This window comes from Paroedura picta, chromosome 4 (genome assembly GCF_049243985.1).
Source record: "Paroedura picta isolate Pp20150507F chromosome 4, Ppicta_v3.0, whole genome shotgun sequence".
Classification (NCBI taxonomy): Eukaryota; Metazoa; Chordata; class Lepidosauria; order Squamata; family Gekkonidae; genus Paroedura; species Paroedura picta.
Window position 1 is genome coordinate 40,781,644 of NC_135372.1, and position 10,582 is coordinate 40,792,225.

General features: G+C 42.9%; 1 protein-coding gene across 11 annotated transcripts in view; it reads right to left on the minus strand.

Annotated features, from left to right (window-relative positions):
- The window catches only part of PRRC2C (proline rich coiled-coil 2C), an 80,865-nt gene extending 72,134 nt beyond the window's left edge, over positions 1-8,731 (minus strand). For 10 of the 11 annotated variants that reach the window (XM_077332587.1, XM_077332584.1, XM_077332583.1 and 7 more), the window contains exon 1: positions 8,581-8,731. The gene's annotated coding sequence lies outside the window, so the exon portion shown is untranslated. Of the gene's footprint in view, positions 1-7,918; positions 8,085-8,580 lie in introns of those variants that run through there. The other variant, XM_077332580.1, reaches the window with a different exon arrangement.
- Between the last annotated feature and the right edge of the window lie 1,851 nt (positions 8,732-10,582).

Sequence of the window (10,582 nt, forward strand, 5' to 3'; positions counted from 1 at the left end):
CATCCACTTTATGTTTTGTAATAGTTTAAATGAAATTAGGTAAGGCTGGGAAGAGATTAGGATTTGTGGGAGCAGTAATTGCAAACTAGAGTCATTAAAATTCAAAACCCTAAAAAAAAAAAAAAAAGCTGCCTCGTGGAGCCAAATAAAAGTCCTGAGGTAAGAAGCAGTACTTTAAATTAAGTCCAGAAGAAACTAGGCTGCCATCAAAGCTGTTTCAAATCCCAAACTAATTTATAAAATTTAGTTACTGCCCATATTTATGAAATTTAAAAGTATAAATGCATTAATTTTCTATGAGCAAAATGACAAATCTATCCAGATACTTGGCAGATGGACACAAACTGCTGCATCAGTTTGTTGTGTTCCTCAGTTTTTGACATCTTAGAGGTAGGGAAGCTATCAAATTAAGCTTTAACACTGAACTAAAACACATTATAGTATATTGCCCAAAACAAACATCCATTTAAATATGCTGTATGCTTATAAAGATGATTACCTAGTGCCATAGAAAGTTTCATGCTATACATTTGGAGTAAGTAAAATTCTCTTTAAAAACACTTCACTCATTCCAAAAAATAAAATATTGCATATGTATTTCTTTCTGGGCTTCCCCAAATTTCCCAGCTTTCCCTCTGAAAAAGACTTAATTGTAGTGGTCATTCTAGCCCTTTACCTGTCTAGGCAAGGGGTATTCAACTGTACCTAACTACATCAATTTTGCTGTTTTGGAGACCAACAAAACTCAAAGCTCAACACTTGGGACAAGCTCCATGACCCCCAAGTCAATACAGAAGCTTGTAACTGCAGCTACAGTGTAGTTCAGAGGCACTCAGAAACATTGAGAAAGTCAAAGGCAGAGGTAGTCAAACTGCGGTCCTCCAGATGTCCATGGACTACAATTCTCATGGGATAAGATAAGATATATAGGCTATGTATGTATGTATGTATATATTTGGGTTGATTTTTACAAGAAAAGAAGTAGTGTTGGTTCTGATATGCCGCTTTTCTCTACCAGAAGGAGTCTCAAAGCTGCTTACAGTCGCCTTCCCTTTCCCCACAACAGACACCCTGTGAGGTGGGCGAGGCTGAGAGAGCCCTGATATTACTGCTTGGTCAGAACAGCTTTATCAGTGCCACAGTGAGTCCAAGGTCACCCAGCTGGCTGCATGTGAGGGGGGGGGCACAGAATCAAACCTGCACTCCTAACCACTACACCAAGATGGCTTTAGAAAAGATAAAGTATCTTGGAAACTCTTATGACTGCTGTAAACCCCCTCCCCCCACATTCACACTTGTTTGCTCTACTGTGATATTGGTATTCTCAAAAATTACTGTGACCATATATCCCTGGAAACAGGAAAAATGTATGATGCTATTTTTGCATGCAAGGTTTTATAGTGCAAAACATGAACTGTGGCAGCTATAAAGAGCTCAAGTGCGAAAATCACTATTTCCTCCCTTAAAATGCATTTGAGTAATTGTGCTTGAGCATACGGTAAGGGAGAAAACAGAGAATAATCCATTGCATTTTTATTCTGTCTTTTCTTTATGAAGTTTAAGACAGAAATATATATTCTAATTGTGCTTACAATAACACTATCCCTTACGATAACACTAGTTTTTCAGGATGCTGCTAGATTCTGAAAAGCAGTAATTCATGCTCAAACACACACCTGAAAAACTCTTGTTATCTTTCAAGCTCTGACACCTCCAACAGGTTGGCTCAAGGAAGCATGTTTGACCTCAACCAGAGCCAGAGCCTTCTCCATCCTGGACCCCATCTGGTAGAACCAGCTCCCATAAGATGTTTGGGCCCTGCCAATTCTGCAGGGTCTGCAAAATTGAGTCATTTTGCTTGCCATTTGGTTGCGGTCTAACAGAAGCAACATCTACTGGGCCCCCAGAATCCCTCCCCTCAGAGAGATGTGTCCTTGGAACAAACATAAAGGCAACCCTGGACTGAGCAACCTATGTGATTCAGTTACCTGGAAATGTTACTGTTAATGTTCCAATTAAGAAAAAAAATCATTACGACCAATTGTTACTGTTATCATCCTGTTATTATAGAACCATGTTGTACCTGTATTATGATTTACAAGTTTTCGATAATGAAACAACAAAAGAGGGAACAAAGTAACTGTATACACAAGCTCAGAACCTAAAAGTTTGGAAAGCAGCATAATATGAATTAGATGTTAAAATGCAAATATTTATTTCAATACATGTGCACATATAAAACTTAAAAACATCAACATATATTACGCACTATTGTACAAATCCAAAGCATTATGACACAAGGATAAATGACGAGAAAACGAGAAAACCAAACGCATTTCAACCACTCTTGGTGTCTTCTTCAGTGGTCTAATACTTAAAATATACACATGTGATGTAATAATACGGACTATAAGGTGGTAAACAATATGAATGGAGAGGCTCCGACACTAATGAAAAGTATCCAAATACATCTCTTGGAGCCCCCCAATTAGAGTATTGAAGCTGAGAGAGGGCTTTAAAAAGGGTGGCACTTTGGAGAATACTTTAAAGTTTAAAAGGCCCACAGAAGGCAGCCTGAAACACCTGCACAGTGGGGAAGCTGCTCAGCTGTTTTGGCGGCTTTCTGCAAACCCTCTTTAAAAGGCCTGCAGTCTCTTCCAATAGGGTCTACTACAGGGCCCCACCCATATGAATTGTTTTGATTTATAAATGGGTCTCCCAGCTCGGTTTTGGGTTCAGTTTGTGCTGAGCCACGAACCAAACCACATTATCCTGGTTTGTGCGCATTCCTACTTACAAGTATATAACAGTTTCTTTTTTAACTTTAATGATCCTCTCAGAAAGCAGCAAGCAGAATGACGCCATATTTTCAAGTAAAAAAAAGCAAAAGATTGTATCCATACATTAACATTAAAATAACAAATACAAACAAGGTTTGTTAGAAATACCTAAATCCCAAACTGTGGATTTAAGAGCTTTAATCGTACACTGATATGGTCCCATGGTACCCACCCAGATGTATATAAAAATTCCCTCATAAAGCTTAATGATACTGTACCCCTTCAAATATCCCTCATCAACAATGGAATCAGTTCTGTCCCACTTCTTTGTCCCCTCCATCTTACTCCCTTTAAAAAAAATTAAGAAAATAGCAAAACAGACACCCTGTGAGGGAGGTGAGGCTGAGAGAGCCCTGCTTGGTCAGAACAGCTTTATCAGTGCAGTGGCAAGCCCAAGGTCACCCAGCTGGCTGCATGTGGGGGAGCAGGGAAACAAATCTGTCTCGCCAGATTAGAAGTCAGCACTCATAACCGCTACACCAAGTTTGAAAATGGAACTGAAGTCATCGTGTAATCCTAAAAATTATGTTAATTGCTATTGTGACTTACTGTTTACAAGATGGTAGTCGCTTTATTGTAACTGTATTTCAACAAGTAGCTAATTAATTCTGCAGGTTTAAGATTGAACAGCTAACACACCATTTCTAAAACATGGAGCCAGTGACCCTTGGGAGTTTGCAATGAAACTCCAGGATGTACATTAGTCCTTTGTAAAAGCAGAGCATGAGCTCCTCATACCATCCAGCTAATGTGAAAACAGAAGTCCTCAGCTTTCTAGTGTGTGTGTAGGGGGTGGGGTGAGATAGGGACCTGCTTCAGGAGAGGGGACTGGTTTCCACCTTCTTTTAAAGGACAGGAGTTTATATGCATATCTGGTACATGGTAGGTCTCAGTGAGGAAGGAGAGTCTAGAGGTCTGAAATAGCTTAATCAAAATGAAAATAGCCAAGTTAAGGCTTATTCAACTTCTGTCATATGAGACGGAAAATTTTTCCAGTGCTGTATTCCTCTTTGGAAGATTTTCATATTTACATATGTAAATATAGTCTATCTAAAGTTGTTGGGAATGCTGGGCTGCAAATCAGTCACAGTAGGTAGGCTAAATGTGGGATATGAAGCATGGGCAACCAGGACTGCATCTACATGGTTGAGGCTTATACACTGTATATTTGCCTTCTTTTGTTAACTGTATTTCAACACTTAAACCATTTAAATGTGTATCATGATTTTTTCCCTGAAAAACCCACATCATGCCCTAACATCTGACTTGCAGCACATAAATGCAACCTTAAAATAATCAGAAACAAATAAACCCTATTTCCTACAAAAGACTTCACTCTTCTAAATACTGCATAAAATTAATGAAGTATGCAAGAATGTTCATCAAGCAGCTTGTCAGGAACGAGATTTTACTCTTCTAATATGCATGAATATCTTTCTTGTAAGTGAGAATTGGCCCATAAATTGAGCAACCTGCTTCCCCCCCCCAGTCATATAGCATGTGATAAAAGAAAAGCAAGCCAATTCTAATGAAGTGTGCACGCACAAATAAGCTTAAGGAAGCCAGAATTAAACTTTGTTGGTCTTAAAGGTGCCACTGGACTCAAACTGTGTTCAACTTTTTCCTAGTTTGTCAAACTCCTTCTGTTTTGTTTCTGGAAGGATATTCTTAGTCTGCACAGTGAGCAAATATTTATAAACTTGTGTGTAAGTCTGTGTCCATCTTGGATCAAAACTAGCTAAAAGGACACATTTGTTCTTTACTTTTGACTTTCTGCAGCACCTCAAAAGCAGAAGTGGGAGTTTTCAGCATACACAAAAGCCTCTCATAAAAGCTGGCACAGAATCTTAGCTCCCAGCTTAACTGGCAGATTTCATTCTTTTTTGTAAGGTACATTTCTCTTGGTTGTAAATTACTTGTGGTTGCAATGATGCTTGACAAAGCTTTCAAGGTCCAATGCACAAGATGTGAGTCTCTGTGCCAGGCATAGCCCCCTCATGGATTCCAGACCTTCCCATCTGATCAAGCATTCACCAAAGTTGCCAATTTACTTTTGTTGGTACAGTTTGCCCACCCTCACTTTCTACTGAAACTGAACAGCTTTGAATAAAGCAAACTAGTGGCTAAAGCTTTTGGACAATTTGTTTGCTTGTAGACATTATGCTGATTTGCATGATTTATTCCAAGCACAAAACTTTTGGGGAAGAATTCTCAGTTTTTCCTCTCCTCCATTTATACTCACAGTAACCCTGTGAGGTAGGTTGGGTTGAGTATGACTTGCTCAAGGTCACCCAGGATGCTTCCCAGCTAAAATCTAAATATTGAAAAGATTAACTGATTTTCTGAACAGTTCCACCCAGCGAGGCAACCATGTAAGAAGAGGCCCTTCCTTATTTTATTATAAAAAGTCTTAATACTTTGAAGAAAATTAAGAAATGCAACCCCTTAAAATAGCCCATAAAACTTAAAAAAGTAATAAATACATCAGCAGAGATCAAAGTACCAAGCTATTGCTTACTACAAAAATGAGCCACAACAGACACCCTGTGAGGGAGGTGAGGCTGAGAGAGCCCTGATATTACTGCTTGGTCAAAACAGCTTTATCAGTGCTGTGGCGAGCCCAAGATCACCCAGCTGGCTGCATGTGGGGGAGCACGGAATCAAACCCGGCTCGCCCATACTCCTAACCACTTCACCAAGCTGGCTTTTGAAAAGATAAAATATCCTGGGAAAAATGAGCCTTTAAAGTCCTTACGCTCATATGCTCCACCTTCCTTTTTCCTCTGGAAGACTGAAGATTCTGCATTCCAAGTAGAAAGAATCACAACATCCAAATGGAACAGAATTGCAAGTTATGGTTTGACACAAACTAGGATATATTTTATCCCGCGGAAGCACGTAAGATAAGGTAACCAGATTGTCCCACTTTTGGAGGGGCACCTGGCAAATTGTACTTATGTTGAAATTTAAAATATATATGTATTACAATACTATGTTTGTATTCTATGAAAATGTTTGTTGTTCCATATAGACCAAATTTTAATCAATACCCCCCCAGTCAATGGTGTCCCGCTTTACCAATGTTAAAATCTGGTCACCTTGAGAGAAACATGGTGCAAGCTGCAACCTAGAGGGCTTCCATGGCTCATTCTCATGAGAGGGGGGAATGATCAAATGAAACTTTCAAAGGCTTCTTCTCAGGCCTACTCATAGCACTGTTGGATTTAAAATTTCACATGCAATTTATTTATTTTATTTATAGAAGGATTTATACCCCACCACTTCTCCGTGTTAGTGACTAAGAATTCCTAAGAATACGAAACCTTCACTACTACTTTATTATCTACTCATTTAAAAAGCAGATAAAAGCTGCATAGGAAACTACAATAACTTATTTCAACAACAAAAATACAGCGCACACAGATGAATTCAGGTAAAATTTGGCACACTGACGTGCCCAGAATAGCAGATTATTAGAAATATATAAGTATGGATATAACCTGCCTACAAATAGCAAGTTCATATCTTTAGTATTGTCTACAAAAGCTAAAGCATCCTTCTGTAACAGTCTGTTCATCTTGTAACTGTAAGGAAAAATGTGCCATCTCTAGTAATGGAAGAGAAACCACTTCAAGACTACCATGAGTAATCCTTATTCTTAAAGCAAAATATAGCCATTAGTTATTTCTCAGCATCAGAAGTCATGATGCACCCATAATTCCTTAGTTCTGGGGGTCCCGGTTTCAAATTTAACCAGTCTTAGATTTTTTTCTCTCTCCTTAAACCTCAGCCACACATTTGTCAATATAACTACATGTATGCCTCTCACCTTAGTTCTAATCATGTAAAACAGCATATACACTTGCAGAAGATCTCCCATCCAAGCCCTACCCTTACCCATACTTGCTTATGTTCACTGAGGCTACTTTATCATTATCCTCCGAAACCTGACAAAACCTTAAAGGAGGCTAACAAATGTACTAGGCATAAGTAACAGAAGGCCACGAAACTAACAAGGCAGCAGACTTTTAGTCTGTTCTTTAGAGCAGTGGTCCCCAACCCCCAGTCCGGGGACCGGTCCGTGGATCAATCGGTACCGAGCCGCAGCTCCTCCTCCCTGGCTGCTGCCTCAGGGGCTGCCCTGCCACTCTGCCGCCGGCTCACCTTTGGGTGTTCTCCAGTGACCACCGTGGCTGGGGCTCCCCCTCAGTGTGGCACTACACAGCTGTTGCTGGCAGCGCCCACCAGTGGGCGGTGGGAAGTCAGGGGCAGCAGTGGGAAAGCAAGTGGAGCAGGGGCTCAGGTGGCAGGGGCAACATCCCTTGGCAAAAGACTAACCCTCCCCCCGGGGGCCTCAGTAAAATTGTCAAGCGTTGACCAGTCCCTGGTGATAAAAAGGTTGGGGACCACTGCTTTAGAGGAACTGTCTGGTCACGGTGTGAGACAATATACTGGACTAGAGGGACCACTGGTTTGATCCAGCGGAGCTGCTCTTATGCTCTAATGTTTTTACATTTGAACCTCATGGCTCTTACATTTGTCTGTAGCTATAAAATAAAAACAGAATAAAACAAAACCATAAAACCTAACATAAGTTATTATAGTGCAAGCTTTCAGAAGTCCATGCATTTGATGAATTTGTGCTCCAACTCACAAAAGCTTGAACTGTAATAAAGTTTGTCAATTTCAAAGGTGTTACTAGGTCCCTGATCTATTTCACCTACACAAGGGCAAATTTTATACATCCAAAAAACAGCAGGCAGTGCCCCATCCTCTCCATGGCCACAAATTGGGATTGTTCTGATGTAAGCCTATAAACATAAATAACATAACCACCTACAGTTAAAATTATTTCCAGGTGATACCTGGCAAGTTTCATCATAGACTAGAAAAAATCATCATAGACTAGACGCAATCCCCACCCCCCAATTCTTTCATTTAGACTCTCCCTCAATTTTCTTCCCTACCTAACCCCTCAGCATTGGAACGAGAGCCCAGAACAGAATGCGAAACTCCAGCGCCACGGCCAGACCTCTTTCCAAGATCCGCCGAGACCCCGTCGCGGATCCCCAACTTACCCTGCAGGAAGCAAACCCACGAGCGTGCGGTTCTCCTCTTAACGGCCAAACGCTATAAAAACCTCTGCAGCCGGGCTCTGTGCATGCGCTCACCCGGAAGCTAACTGTGGGATCCACGGGGGAAGCCTGCATAGGCACCGCAGCCTTCCTTAAAGGCAACCAACCAACCAACCCACCCCCCCGCCGCCCGAGATGAGTCAAGAGGAGTTACTCATTTGCCTGCCCACTCGGATCTCCCCCACCCCATCCCACCCCGCGAGGAAGGAATCTGGAGGGAGATGCAGGCCGGAAGTCCAGAGGGGCAAAAAGAGGGGGGGGAGTAGAAGAAAGAGGAGAAATGGGGGGGAGGAAGAACAATCGAGGGGTGGAGAAAATGATGGGGGGGCAGGAAGCCCTTAAAACGGAGTAATGGGCATGCGCCGCGGGACCATCCCTGTCCTCCCCTCGGCCTCCAGTCGCGGAGGGAGGCGGCCCTCCTTCCCGCCCCCGCGAGCCCTTTCTCTCCCGCTCCCTCCGGAGCCGCCGCCGCCTCCTCCTCCTCCTCGAGGCTCTCGCGCCCCCCGCCCGGCCCCCCTCTGGAAAGGCCCTTCCCGCCCCGCTTTTCCCCGCCCTCGGCCGAGGGAAGCCGGCTCGCCCCGCCTGAGGAGCGGCGGCAGACTCACCGAGGACGAGGCCGGAACAACCGCCCCAGCCGCTTCCACACACACAGCGGGCCAAGATGGCGGGCGGGCAGCCAAGCCGGCGGCGCCTCGCGACGTCTGACCTCACCACGCCACGTCGCGCGGCGGAGACGCGTCACGTGACCGCTCGTCTTTAAAAAAAAAAAATTCAGGCTCCCGCCGCGCGCTCCAGACACCAGCGGAGGAGGGAAAGCGACGGCGGTTGGCGCCCCTGCAGGGGACTGGGAGAACTGCGGGGCCGGCTCCAGTTCTGGGAGGAGTTGTACGGGTTTCGTTTCCCCTCTTTTCTTTTTATTTCACTTGGGATGGGATGGGACGACGGAATGGAATTGGACAATGGAATTTGAGTCCCTTGGCGCCTTTAAGACCGACAAAGATGTATTCAAGGCGTGGGGTTTTTAGTGCAAGCACACTTCCTCAAACCATGGAACGAAACTCTTAAGAGGACAGATCCAAGAGGACAAATACTTGACTTTCTTCTTATATCTGTCCTCTTAGGATTACAAAATTATGTTGTGCGACTTCAGACTAACATGGAATTGTATAGTGGATTGTACCATAATGTGATGAATAGTAGTATGTAATGTAATTTTGAATGGAAGATTGGGTCCTAATTCAGCCTGTCACTTGTAGGGTTTAGCTCCATGGAGAATGAAGGGGAGAGTAACAGGTCATTTTTAATGCCTCTGCTCTACATCTGGGAATGCATCTGCCTTTAATGACCAGTATTGACATTTTTATTTCCTCTGCTGTGTTTTTCATGGAATCATAGAATCATAGAGTTGGAAGGGACCTCATGGGTCATCTAGTCCAACCCATGCACTATGCAGGACACTCACATCCCTATCGCTCATCTACTATAACCCGCCACCCCTTTGAGCCTTCACAGAATCAGCCTCTCTGTCAGATGGCTATCTAGCCTCTGTTTAAAAATTTCGATAGATGGAGAACCCACCAACTCCCGAGGAAGCCTGTTCCACTGAGAAACCGCTCTGTCAGGAAGTTTTTCCTGATGCTGAGACGGAATTTCTTTTGAATTAATTTAATCCCATTGGTTCTGGTCCGTCCCTCTGGGGCAAGAGAGAACAACTCTGCTCCATCCTCTATTTGGCAGCCTTTTAAATACTTGAAGATGGTTATAAAATCCTCTCTAGGCTAAACAGACCAAGCTCCCCCAACCTTTTTTCATACGTCTTGGTCTCCAAACCCCTCACCATCTTTGTTGCCCTCCTTTGGACACGCTCCAGAGTAGAACCCAAAAGACTGATAACCTTATAAGCTCCGCTTGTTATTTCTAGCAAGATTCTTCAATTGACTAAACATCTTCATTATGCTGCATTAAAAAAATATATTTTCATGTTTACTAATTTAGTGCTATTTTACTCTTTCCTTATATGCATAGTCCAGTGACTAGTCCAGAGCCGTAGGGAAGGGTGGTATAAAAATCTAAACAAATAAATGTCCATGTAATTGTCTGAAGAAGTGTGCACCTGCACAAAAGCTCGCAGCTTGAATGAAGCTTTGCTGGTCTTAAAGGTTCCAATGGAGTTGAACCTTTAGAGTTCATGCATTTTAAGAATGTTTTTGTAATTTTGTATTTTAATACTGGTACCAATAAGACTAATAAAACTTATATCAGAATAAGCTTTACAGAATCATCTTATGCATGAATGTGTATCTATAATAAGACTGATTAATGTGTTAAAAGCTGTATATAAGTGTGCCAGTTCCCCCCTGGCCACAAGCTGGGAATGGGCAGTAGATTGCCATATCCAGGTTGGGAAGCTCATGGAGATCTTGGGGCTTGAGCCTGGGGAGAACAGAGACCTCAGTGAGGTACAATGCCATACAGTCCACCCTTCATAGCTGTCATTTTCTCCAGGGAAACTAGACTGTAGATGAGCTGGGATTGCGGGGAATCAACTGGTCCCACCTGGAGGCTGGCATCCCTAACACTGCATCTGCTCAAGTGAGCTCTGACTCT